Source organism: Plectropomus leopardus, chromosome 20, assembly GCF_026936395.1.
Source record: "Plectropomus leopardus strain MGB_pleo_1.0 chromosome 20, ASM2693639v1, whole genome shotgun sequence".
NCBI lineage: Eukaryota > Metazoa > Chordata > Actinopteri > Perciformes > Serranidae > Plectropomus > Plectropomus leopardus.
Window position 1 is genome coordinate 7,366,910 of NC_142195.1, and position 13,840 is coordinate 7,380,749.

Here is a 13,840-nt window from a genome sequence, read left to right on the forward strand (position 1 = left end):
AGTGACTCCTGATCCAGCCAAAGTCTCACTCCTGGTTTTACAAGTTAACCGCTTTAATTTGCGTCCTGAGGCAAGAAAGGCATGGCAGGGAGTGATGGCCTATCAGAAGCAGATGTAAATAGGCTGTTAAACACTGTCAAACAGCCAATCAGAGTGTGCTCTGAGGGAAAGGGTCAGGCAGATGGGCCAGAGTCCACAACTAGACATAATGGCACATGGATAATTGTGAGGATGCATGCATGTGCATGCTGGGAGCTGTGCGATGTTGGCATTTTCACATTGTGATTTTGACTTCACAAAAAGTCAGGATTTATGGCTGTCTTTAAAAGTTCAAGGGATGATTCACCCCCCCAAATCAAAAATGTTTCCTCTTACCTGCAGTGCTATTTATCAGTCTGAATTGTTTGCGAGTTGCCTCATGTTGGCGACATCAGCCATAGAGATGTCTGTCTTCCCTCCAATATAATGGGACTGGATTGTACTCTGCTGTTGAGTTTTTCAAATATATTTTTGTGTGCTTTGAGCACCACAAGCAATGTCTCTTTTCAGAAATCACGGACAAGTTAGACAATCGCGTTCTGGTTCCATTTTATTAGAAAGAAGGCAGACATCTCAACAGCCGATATCTACGACATTTGGCAACTCACACAAAAACAATCTGGACTGAAAAATGTCAATACAGGTCAGAGGAAAAATTAGTATTTTGTTTTTGGGGTGAACTGTCCCTTTAATATTGAAGCTGCATATGTTATGTGCATGCAATTGTTAATCTCTCATGTTTTTAATGCTAAAATGTAAATTTCTTTACAGTTGTAACATCTATGGAAAGAATTTCTCAGTATATGTGTCAGAGCTTTTTTGTGGAGCGGGCACTGACACAAATCACACTCTGAAATCTGTGCAGAGGGCAGTCAGCCAGCCCCACACACAATTTCTATTTGTCTTGCAGCTTACAAAGTGACAGAAATCCAAAGTTAAACCAAGGGGTGGCTTTGTGTCAATTTGTACAGTTTATGAAAACTATGAACTGTGATTTTATAAATTAATGTTGAGCAAATGATCAGAGATTGTGATGTACCGTTTATCAAATGATTGGGGGGGGGGGTCTGTACTGATATTAGATGAGTAATAACAAGGACTGGACTTTAAATTTTGTTTAAATTCAGGGCATCATATGCTGTTAATGGCGGGAACACATTAACATTGGCCAGCCACTGCATCTAGCTACAGAAACATCGACATATTACTTTTGTTGATGCCTGTTAAACTAAAATAATATGATGGTAATATTAAAAAACAAAACACATTTGTTGATGTCTTTGATTGCTTGCACAGCCATCTTGCTGATGATTTTAATGCGCGGTTGGAAGAGTGCCTCCGAAGACCGCCAATTTGAAGACCATGAAGCCTGAACACTTCTCCTTACCCTTCTATCCCAACAAAATATCTACACAAACACCTTACCCCTAGACACTAACACACAAAACCCAGAAATAGGGGCTTAGTCAGATGGGTAGCAAATGAACATTACTGTCCAAGAAGAACAACTGTGACAGTGTTTTATGTCACTATATATTTAGACTTAAACACTGAATTAAAAATGAGTATAATAACTGTGACTAAATCACAACTCCATCCACTGATGAAGGTCATGATATGTGACTGAAAGCTCTTTAAAACTTTTGATAGCTTCTATAAAACACTGACATAAAATAGCAGTACAAATAGACAAACAAAATGGTACATGGAACAAAAATTCATGGCAGAGATCACAGAACTGACCATACCATGACTGATATCGCCTTATAGAAAGTACGGAAAAACAACCACGACCACAAATACATCATCCAATAAAAATGCTAATGACACGACAAACGCAAACAAAAGCATGCAAAACAGTCTCAAATATGCATGCTCACAAACAACACCCTGAGAAAAAAACGCAAATTTCAACCTCTTTGTAATCAACGTTCCACAATAAATGTGTTTAAGTCTTCCTCTCCTGCGGCCTCATCCTCTCCCTCTGTGTTACCTTTGCTTTTCTATGGCTGCTCAATTGTTCACTTTGATGCCGCTTGTTGCTAGTGAGAGCAGTGGGGACCATAACGCTACACGCTGTGTGGAGTTTTTGTCATTACCTCAGCCCATAAACTCACAGCGACAGAATGCAGCAGTGTGTGTATGTCTCTGTATGTCTCTAACATAGAGTCGACTGTTCCCCCGGTCCCACAGAGAGTATTTAGTAGGACCATTAGCAGGTATACATCACTCCAGAGCGAGCCAGAGCCGTGTGCCGGGTAGCAGAGGGAATGTAAAGGCCTTCAGGCTTCACGCTGCTGCTGCAGGGCTCATGAAACGCCCTGAAGACACTGTTAACACGTCCTCTCAATCTCATGGAGAAGCCAGTGATATATAACAAAGTGTCTAGGGTTTAAGACCGAGCTGTAATAACATAAAAGCACACAAATTAAGATTAGAACTGAACTTATTGTGGATGGTGTGTGGTCAGGCTACTGTTTTAATGATAAAGCAGACTGATTTGTCTTGTCGGCATAAAAGTCACTTTGGGATTAGCTACCTACAATGAGTTCCTGTTAGACAGGACAGGAGCCTATAGACAAGGAGACCAGAGATTCAGGGTCACGTAAAGTTCGCGTACTGCTGTTGGCCTCCTCTTGCTCGAAGGAGCAATAAAAGGTCAAGAAAAAAAGATGTCGCAAACTACAGGCTTTTGTTTTAATGTGAATGCAAGTTATATCTTCTTTAAGATGTTATCAAATCCTGTTGTACTAACAAACTATACTACCATAAGAAAACCATGAGGCTCAGCATGAGGCTCCGTCCTTGATTTAGCCTCAACTGCCTGAATTCCCCTCAAAACAAAACGAACTTCCTCTCTTAAAGTGACAGCAACCTACCGCACTGCCTTTACGGAAAGTTAATATAATGCTATCCTTTACAGAATATCTCTGTTAAATCAACATAAATTACATCATTACTTTTATCATATTTTAATGTGTTAACTTATTCAATGAGCTCACTTATTTATTTCCATTAACATGAACCTTCAAACAAAAATACAGACTTGAAAATGAACTTAACTTGGTTCCCACAAATAGTGTTGTTGCCATTAAATTGTCGAGTGTATTTCAAGCAAACTTTTGGCACGTCGCAAAGAAGAAATGCAATTTAAAGGCATTTCCATCAACTTGTTTCAAGCGAATAACCTTTATTAGAAGTTGGCAGTAGAGGCAACACATGGCTGTAATCTGCTGGTAAACAGAGTAGAAAAAATAGAGTTTGCAAAACCAGAAACAAAAAAAGTCTCCTTAACTATCTGACTTGTCTATGAGACAAAATATGAAAAGAGGTCTCCAGGTATTTGTTTCAACTGGGCAAGTTTTAAATGTTCTTTCATGTCAACTGGTGCGGCCATGTTTCATGCAGTCCGGAGACAAAGAAGAGTGAATGCAATAATTGTAGAGCATTGTAGAGCATGGGAAGATGCTAACAGCAGGAACATATGATAAGGTTCAGTATGTCAGTTTAATGTGTGCTATGTCAGAACTGTCTGTAAAGATGTTTCCATATTCCATTTGTTGCATCAACTCTTTTTTTGACAAAGGCAAAAACCATCTCAACAAGCATAACAAATTTTCCCCCCAACTGTTTTATAAAAATGTGCTGTTTCCATACAGTTTTTCTAGAACCAAACTTTAAAATGTGCATGAAAATATGGTTGTGAAAACATGGCTAATGGGCCCCAAAATGTATGTGTAATGTTAAATGCTGAAGCCAAACACTATGCAGATGAAAAATAAGATACAAAAGAACAAATTGTTCTTATTTGTCCTATTCTAATGCTGAGAATAATACACCTGAAATGTGAACAAGTTAAGAGATCAGGTTACCCATAAAGCTAAAATTCGGATCAAAACTAGTTAAAAACTAACAGTTTTATACAAGGAGGCGACACCTAACCGGAAACAATACTTTGGATGTTATCCATATGTTTGGCGGGGCATGTTTACGACTTGCAAAAATGGCCCCCCATTTATTTTTGAAATTATCAACATGTTGTATGTGAAACTGCAGGAGGGCGTAACTAAAAGGTGTTGCTTCCAGAGAGATGTTACTACATCTGCTCTACTCGCCGAAACTCCCGTCTGTCTCCACCTTTAGCAGCAGCTGTTATGTCCACAGAGTTGCGAGTGACAACTAGGTTGACCGCAGTCTTTTCACACAAGCTGAATCAAATCCTTCTGAGCCTCTCAGTGGTCCAGAGACAATGTCTGATGTTTCTGCATCAAGCTAGACGCCACTCGCATTTCCGAGGTCAAACCAGCCGCCGCTAAACTGTAGCACCCCCGTATTCTGATTTTTATGGTAAATGCATCGAAATGGCACAGGGTACACATGCAACTACATCTGCTTTTCAAAATGAGATATAAACAGAGCTTATACAAAATGCATACACAACAATAAAATTAATTGGATTATATGACAGGAAGCATAAAACATGTAACCTGTGCCCCTTATAATTTAAGAAATCCCAATAAATTGTGAAGGTAAATTTATTTATTCTTTGATTTTGGGTTAATGGAAAAAAATCTTGACCATGACTAGATTTCAATTAACTGTGACTTCATACAGACTCAAAATGTATCAACAATGTCCCACATTCGTGCACCTTGAAAGAGCTACAGTTCTGAATAATTGCAGTGATAAAAATGATAAGTTTAGCTATAATCCCAGTGAGCGAGAGAACTTACTATTACTATATAACTATTTATTACAAAAGCATTTCTAGTAATACAATTAAGTTGAATTAAATATGAGTGTGTTGTGCTGCAGGTGCTCCTAAATTTTGTACTGCTGCTCTAAAATTAGTGCTACTAGTTGGAAAAAATCCTGGAAAAAGGATAATGCTGATTTGCAAGTTGTTGTCTTTTTTTTTTTTACACACTTTGATGGCATCACTTCAAAACCAGGCATTTCAACAAGGTATTTGGTTGACAACTTTCCAGGCAGTCAGCATGCTGAATTGTTAATTCATGAGAGCAGAATGGGAGAGGTTTGGAAACAACAAGTCTTGCAGGTCAATAGAGACACACTAATGTCTTGAATATAAATATCGAGATGAAGCATTTAGTTTACTGTTGTGATCAGCACAAGCCATTAGGTGTGCTGAGTGCAGAATCATCGATCAGGAGCCAAACATTAAGTGTGGTGTTTGCTTAATGTGTGCCTAAGGGATGAAAAATTAATTCCTGTTCTCCTGCATGACCAAAACACTGACCCAGGATCAAAGCCGTGCATGGGTTAAGATTTGCAAAGCTGCAACCACCCAAACCTACAAGGCTCAGTACCAAAACTGACCCGTTACCCGTAATCATCTCCAAATTAAATTCAGATCTACCCAAACTAATAAATGACTTAATAATATCCGACTTATAATAAATGACAGCAGCTATGATTAAACACAGTTTGCTGTTTCGCCATTATACGTAATGTACTGTCCCACTCAGCACTCTCTAAGTCTGTAATGCAAAGTGAAACAAAAACAACCATTTTTCCAGCAATCATCTGTCCACATATCGAAAGTATTTGTCCTGTTGCTATCAGGCAGCTGCATCCTCAGCTCAGGAATGTTTTGGCGAACATCTTCTGCATATTTTCTTGTTCCGACATGTGATACAGTTGTCAGATTAGGCAGAAGCTGATCAGCATCAACCAGCTTGGGCACCTATGACTCTTTTTGTCCTGTCCATATGCAGTTATTGCACTTTTACTTTCCTACTCTTATGTTAGCTGTTTTTTTGGCTAGTACTATAAAATAACTTAAATGAATACTTTGTTGATTTTTAACCAGCTTTGTAGGAAAACAATGTGGGTAGTATGGGTAGAGGAACTGTGGTCAACGTCTAACCAGGGCCTAGAGCCTTTTCTACATACTGAGCAAAACCGTCCATTTTCTCTGTTTTTTCTGGTCATGTAGCACTAAGAAGTATTTGCATCTTTCAACTATAGTGACGGCCCAATTTTATGTCAGGACTTTCTTTATATCGGTGGAGTACTTATCGCTTATACTTAAGCGAGTGCTCAAAAATGACTTTACGTAACATGCCCATCCCTAGTACCCGTGGGTTGCCGACCAGGTGCAGGACTTTGCAGAGGACTCAACAACAAAGGCCTTATGTCAAAGTGTATTTTAGCATAAGTAATGACGTGATTCTATGTTTGCAAACACAATAAAATCTTGTAGAAATTTAAGCGATGAATATGTCTGCTATTGACCTCGAGACTAGAAAGAAACCCGGTAGATGGAAGATATGAAAAGAACTATCTGTTACATCAGGAATCACAGTTATAAAATAAAAATCTCTTACCTATTGAAGAGACCAATGGAGAAAGAGTTGGATCCACATGGCAGCAAATGAGAGAAAAGACAAAAGTTCAAGTTAGATAAAGGTTTATTCATTTCACAGCAGCATGTTTCTATGGCTGACATGAAAGAGCACTGGCAGTTGAAAGAGTTTACGAAATTATGAGGGTTATACTGCGAGAAAATTACATAATTGCCCATATATTTCCTTCGCCTATACATTTCACATGCATCTCAACATCAATTGCACACATGAAGACACTCAAATTAAAACTGGTGGCTGAGATAACGCTGCAAAAAGCCTTGTGAGGCTTAAATTGCTGAAATGTCCCAAAACCAAGAAAGTCACTGAACCTTTTAAGCTCTAAAACATTACTTTGAAATGCCGGTGAAGTATCCAGCTGAGGAGAAAATGGAACTAATTCCACTTTCAGAGCAAACAAAGAGACAAAGAGAGATGTATTGATTCCTGGCATGACTCTCTCTATTGTCTCAAAATGGATAGTGGTCCTCACACAAAAACGTGGCACACACATTACACCTAAAATATAGCCCGCCATTACAGCAAAACACCTCAGAGGGAGTCACGGGGATTAGACTGCTCTGAAATAACAGAGCAGACCAGCATGTGATAAGAAGCCATAAAGATTCAAGGATTGAGAGTCTGGGCAAAACTTGATCGTCTGGAAATGACAAAACATATTAGTATGGATTACAAGCAGTGGATAAGACAAAATTGATAGCTACTGCTGCTTGAATCTCCTTGGGCAGATAATAGTTTACCCTCTAAAAGACAACTTGACTTTATTATATATAATAAAGTCACTGCTGCTTTGGTATAAACAGCAACAAACAGCAACAAACTCTTATAGATGTCAGACAGAGACAAGTGAGAAGTCTTTTCTTTCTCACACTGTCTCTCGTCCCCAAGTTGAACTGGTGGCTCTGCTGAAAAGTAATGCATTGAACAGAGAGGCGTCTCTATTATTTAACCCACTCACTTACAAAAACACCTGTCAGTATATTATTATTATAAAATTCAACAGCACCACAAACTACAGACTCCAAAATAAAGAGTTGAACAAGTGTCAAAAACATATTTAAACCGCGCTGTGGTGGTGTGCTTACGCCAACATATCAAGTTCCACTTTACATGGCATTTCTGTCTAGACGCATATGAAGCCATGACAGGTGACAAGCAAAGCAAAGATCTATAGTTGACCCTTTAATGGGACCACATGCAACTATTTACTGACTGACTAATCTTGCTGAGAATAAAAGCTCTGTGCTCTAAAGCTGAGTGAAATGCCATCTTGTTGGGGAGGGGCTTAATAACACTCAAAAGTTAGGCTAAATTTTGGTGTGGCATTGACATTTTTTAAAATGGTGTATTTGCATATTTTTGCATACTGGGGCTGAGTGGTGGTGCTGGATTGGATGTAGATGGGCGCACTGTCCTCCTCTCCATGATTCCTCATGACTGGCCTTGGCTAAGTATATCTAAAAAACCTGCAACTGAGTGCACATGGGGATATTAGTGTAGATAGAGCTGCCTGCTTCATTACTGACGAATCTGCAGATTATTTTCTTAATTAATCATTTTAGTCTTACATGCCCTAAAGTCATGAGCATCCAGTAAACAGTCCAAAATCCATATTCAATTTACTATCAGGTGAGACAAAGAAAAGCAGCATATCCTCACAAGTGACACGCTGACTTTGGGGTATGTTTTTGCATAAAAATGATGAATTATTACTTCATCAAAATATTTGCAATTAATCTGTCTGTTGGTTGACTGATGAATGAATCTACCGCTTCAGCGCCAGATAAAGATGGTGAAAACTGTTCATAATGTGCATGAGTCATTATCTTATAACACAAGAACAAACTAATGTTTTGTGTAACACACAATCTACATTTACATGTCAGATATCCTGCCGACTAGGAGCCAAATAGCAGAACAAAACTGTGTCACTACTGACCCCTTCTGGAGAACATGACAACGTACAAGTGACGGAGACAGCACTGAGCTATGACACATCAAACTGTACTGTGGCTAGATGGCTTTAACAGATGCGGACACATAAAATGTACTGTGGGAATGACTCTGGTTCATCATAGCATAGGAGCAGCATTTACTCAAACATGCTGGACCACATTGTAAGAATTCACTTTATAAAATCTAAATATCTGCATGAGAATATTTAATTTAGTTATGTTGTTGTGGATGGCTTTGATTATACCTTACAATGGTTAGAAAGTCAGAAAATAGAGGTAATCACATGGCTTTATATGAGAGTACTTTGATATATCATGTGGGCTAACTGCCTGCTCTGACACAACATCTCAGTAGTCCTGTCGAATCCTCTCCTAATCTGAATTAATCCATAGTAATTTGGACAAGAAAGGACAAACAGATGGACGGAGAAATCAACCACCCCTCTCTAACAACAGATTAAAGATGTGCTTGTCTGTTCTTGGGCAAACATTATCATCACAAAAGTAAGTGAGTCAAGGGATGCCTGTGAAAAGTTCAGAGCCCATCGAACATCTCTGGCTAACTGAAGTGACACAGAATTGAATGCTCACTAAATCTGATTACTCTTCGAGAAAGAAAAAAGTTGACTATACTAAGTTAATACTCATGCCTCTATAGTGACAGACTGCTGCCATCCATCCATGCTGTCTTTTCTTCCTCCTCTTGTTCATGCCCCCTCCACTCCCTGTTGGCCCCAAAGTAAAGGCCAAATCGCAGAATGTACCATCCCAAGCAGAACTCATTATACAAGACTAGAGACGGACAGAGAACAGAGGAGTCTGTGTGACGCTGTTGGCCAGAGACAAACACATACGCAAGATGGAGGAGGAAGAGGCGGAGGGGCCCAACATTTTTTTTTCTCAGCGCTGATTAAAGGAATAAAGAGCACAAATAAGTGAGAGAGGGAGAAAGAGATGAGAGAGGTCTCGCTAATGATCCAACCACTTGAGACAAGAGTAGACAGTCCTCTGGCAATGTTGTTTTCCAATGGTAAATCCAATGTGCCGCAAAGGCACGGGCAGTCATACACATTCATGCACCATCATGCTCAGTCACGAGCAACTGGTATTCATATAACCATGTTGTAAATGTGAGTCATCATAAGAAACAAGTAATGGAGAATAAGAGCTGACAGCAAGATGAAACAACTGAAAACTGCATGTTCGAAAGCTCTGACATTAACTTCATAGGTAAATTTGGTATCTCTCAAGCTGGACCAAAAACATTAGAACATTAAAAAAAATAAAAATTGGCCCAGTATTAGCGAGACTGCTGTGGACATTCAGCAAAACAGGCTGCAATGGAATCATTAAGAGCATGTCCGCACTGTCAATTTAACTTAAAGTGCTTGTTTTTGCCATGAATTAATGTGGTAAAAACAAGCACATACTATGATTTTAAGTGTTGAACAACTTGTGGAAAAGATCTCTAAAGTATTAGACCTTTCTGTTAAATAGTAACATCCTTTTTGTTTAACCAGCTACGGCCCTGAAATCACCATTGCCAAACACACAAGACTTCATTCAAATAAACAGTAATCTTATCATCGTAAAGAAAAAAACACTTCATTTAAAGTCGACAGACACATAATAAAACTCACAAAAGCCACTTTGGTAAGTTTTTCCAATGTTACAGCAATCACCAACTTTGTTTTGGTTGTTAATAAACATTTAATTTACCCAGTTAGATGTGAAAGTGGAGTTTGGTGGAATTGGTGACTGCAATTTCTGGTAAAACAAAAAGGATCTTACTCTCTAACGTAAAGGTTTGTCCCTGCACAGTTCTTTTCAGAATGTTGTCACACACTCATGATAACAATCTGAGCCTTGTTAGTGGCAAAAACACTTTTAGAGGATGTAAACTTACTGTGTGAACTTGCCTCGAAGGATTACACTGCAGCCCATTTCGCCATTTCCAGCTTAAACGCTCTTGTCAATACTGGTCAAATTTCAAAAATTGTTATTCCCATAAGTCATTTAGACTCAAAACATGGGAAATTGGGTTGGAAAATACCAAACATAACCTTTAAATTAAATGTGACATGTGACATGTTAATCACATGTCAATCACCATGACATCTAAACCTGCCAGCCTGCCCTACCCTGCATGACTGTCTCCTGATACTGTCATTGCTATGGCACATCTTTTCTATCCAACAGTAATTTCCATTTTTTGATAAATATATAAAAGCATTCTCTTGCTCAAATGGTCATCATAAAATGTCCACAATTCTTAGATCAGACAGTTGACTCCATTTCAACGACAGATGAGCAGCTGGGGAAAAAAACAACAGTGACTTGGACATTCACAGCTAACTGAGCTAACATTCAGGCTGTTATCTATTTCTGCAGGTGACCTGGCAAATACATGACCATCGTCTGCTCCTGCAGCAGACTCAGAGACTGATTACTCACACTTATCCATCTGAGCTCATCTGTCCTTCTCTCCCTTCGTCTATCGCTCCCTCTCTTTCTGATCTACAAAATAAAGCTTATTTGTAATCAGAGTTTTATACGTAATGTAATGTGGAAAGAAAGAAAGATGTGAACAGAGTCCCTTCCACAGAACATGTTCAACAAGTCTTTATAGATCCTGTGTTAACATATACCTTTTCACTGCACAAGCATCAAGCAAAGAACAGTAATCATACAGAAAAGATAGAGCACAATGGCGACTGTATTTGCAAAAAAAAGGGAAAGGCGCATCAAAAACATAACTAGAAAAACTAAATAGCAGGAGCACAACTGTTTTGGATTACTGAAAAAGCTCTACTTCTCAATGTGTAAACAACCATATAACACCTCTAAGTTGAGCATTGGTTGCCATTTTATTATTTCATAGCGTACTTATTGGCAGTCAGGCTGTGCAGCTTTAAACTTAGCCTGTGGTCTCTCCTGTGGCTGTTTACCTCTTGTCTTATCTCCCTCCTCCACTGGTGGGCTTCATCTTATAGGCCCCCACAGAGCCCCAAAACACAATAGTGCAGTTCACAGCAGAGGGAGAATCCAAGGAGCTCGAGGTCTGCCAACAACATTTCTGTATACGGAGTACTAGCTCATGTTATATAGCACCAAACATTACATCTAGCCTGAAATTGTTAACCAATGCCTCGTAGAGAGTGTGTAAAAGCATGTAAGTGAACTGTGTCAATGCAATGAGGAAGAAATTGCATCTTTAAGATCCAAAGTGCTCTAATTAAATACAATTTCAAAATAAATTTCTTATACAAGCACAGAAATAGTGATATAAGAATGTTCAGATCACTCTGAAACTATTTAAACAAGAGTTACCACCTTGCGAACATACAACTGCGCAAACCCCATCAGGTTGCAGTTACAGTTTACATCTAGGTCTGTGAAAATGTGGATGCTTTACACACATCTTTCTCTCAGCAGTACAGAAGGTTTACACAATCAGCACAGTTTCAAGGACACCCAAGATTAGTGTCACCAATTCAGTATCTCACCAAATGTTTCCCCTTCTGCTCCTGAGTTATGATGATGAATGATGGCTAGAAAATAGTTTTTGCAGAACATTATGATGTCACAGTGAAGTTGACCTTTGACCTCTTGGATATAAGATGCCATCACTTCATCATTTTATCCTTTGAGAGCTTTGTGTGTAATTGTGTCATAACTAGCATAAGAATTGCTAGCTGAGTTATGGCCCAAATCATTTATGTGAGATCAAAGTGACCTTGACCACCAAATTTTAACCAGTTTGTTCTTAAATCAAAGTGGACATTTGTGCAAAATTTGACAAAACCCCCCAAAAGTCCTCTTGATATATCACATTCACAAGAATGAGATGGACATAAGGTCACAGTGACCTTTGCGCACCAAATTCTAATCATGCAAAATTTGAAGAAATCCCCTCAAGGTGTTCTTGAGATATGGCATTCACGAGAATGAGATGGATGCAAGGGCAAGGTAACCTTGATCTTTGTCCCATGGCAACCAAATTCTAATCAATTCGAGCCAAATTTGAAAGAAATGACCTCAAGGCGTTTTTGAGACATGGCGTTAATGGGAATGGCACTGACAGATGAGCTGAAAACATAATGTTTACCACCACATTGCAGGCGCAGGAGCTTAAAAATGTAACCAGGGGTGCAGCAAACAACTATTTTGACACCTGATTAGTCTAATTGTTGTTGTTTTTTTTAAATCAGATAATAATCTTGAGAAATTATTTGTGAAAGAAGTTCAATTCTCCTGAGCTTAAGGTGATATCTTCAAATCCTCTTTTATCTGATCAACAGTCTAAAATCAGTACACTTAAAAAGCTGGAATCAAAGAGTCTTTCGTATTTTTACCTGATTAATGACTCGATTATCACAGTTGGCGATTAATTACCTGTTGATCCACTTATTGACTTATTACTCGGCCCTGTCACTCGCACACTGACATACACACTAAGTCACACACACATACACACACAGAGTTAGGCCGTGTGCCACTCTCATCAAAGACACAATGTCAGGATTACAGTGTGAATAGCGCACACTCTGTTGACATTTAAGGGAATGCTTACACAGGGAAATCAATCCTGTGTCCATCAAACAAATAAGCGTCCGGCCTGCAAACACACTAGGAGCAGCAAAACAACACACATGAGAACGGATTATAGACTGCATGGTGAGACACAAAAACTCATCTACATACTCATATTTCCTTAAGTCACATAGATTGAGACTCCATCGATCCCACTGGGGGGTATGAGCCTATGCACATGTTCATACGTGCACATGCATGCGATGCAGTGTAAGCTGTCCACAAATTTTTCACTGTTCATCTCCTTTCAATAATCCTTTTCTTATTTAATCTACATGGCAACTCCCCTTTAAATCCCGGGTCAAACAACACGCTATGGGAGAGATGCAAGAGGCAAGAGCAGGAGCAGAAATGAGTGTGTTCGAAAGCTTTTCAGAAAGTCTGTTGCTACATGACTGAAGCTACAGAATAAAAGACAGTTCTGTTATTTTGGACAGTACTTCAACTTCAGTTGTCTATTGAACACATAATGAAAATTGGTGCCAATGTCAGCACCGCATTTCTTAGTGTCCTACTTTTGTCAATATTCATTTTTGGTTGTTTGTTTGACAATTCTGCCTCATGTCCATTAACTGTAGGAAAATTACTAGAGTTTAAACAAGGTGCTGAAATACTGCACCCCTAAGTAATCCAAATTCTTCTCCTGAAGCATCTGTAATAGTCTTTGCTCTGACAGGACAGGCTATAAAGACGCAGAAGAAAAAAATTAGAGGACAGAGAGAGCCAGGAAGCCGGTTTATAGGTAACCAAACATATCATTACAGAAGTGGGACTGTAGCGCTTCAATTATCCTCCACTTAGTTCATTCCTAAGCTTTTTATTGCTGCTCTTTATAACATCCCTGTCTCTTTGTACGTATAAGAA

At 39.0% G+C, this 13,840-nt stretch overlaps 1 protein-coding gene across 9 annotated transcripts in view; it reads right to left on the reverse strand.

The window, feature by feature from the left end:
• The window catches only part of dab2ipb (DAB2 interacting protein b), a 220,884-nt gene that overhangs the window by 134,325 nt on the left and 72,719 nt on the right, over positions 1–13,840 (reverse strand). The gene's annotated exons all lie outside the window — the stretch shown is intronic.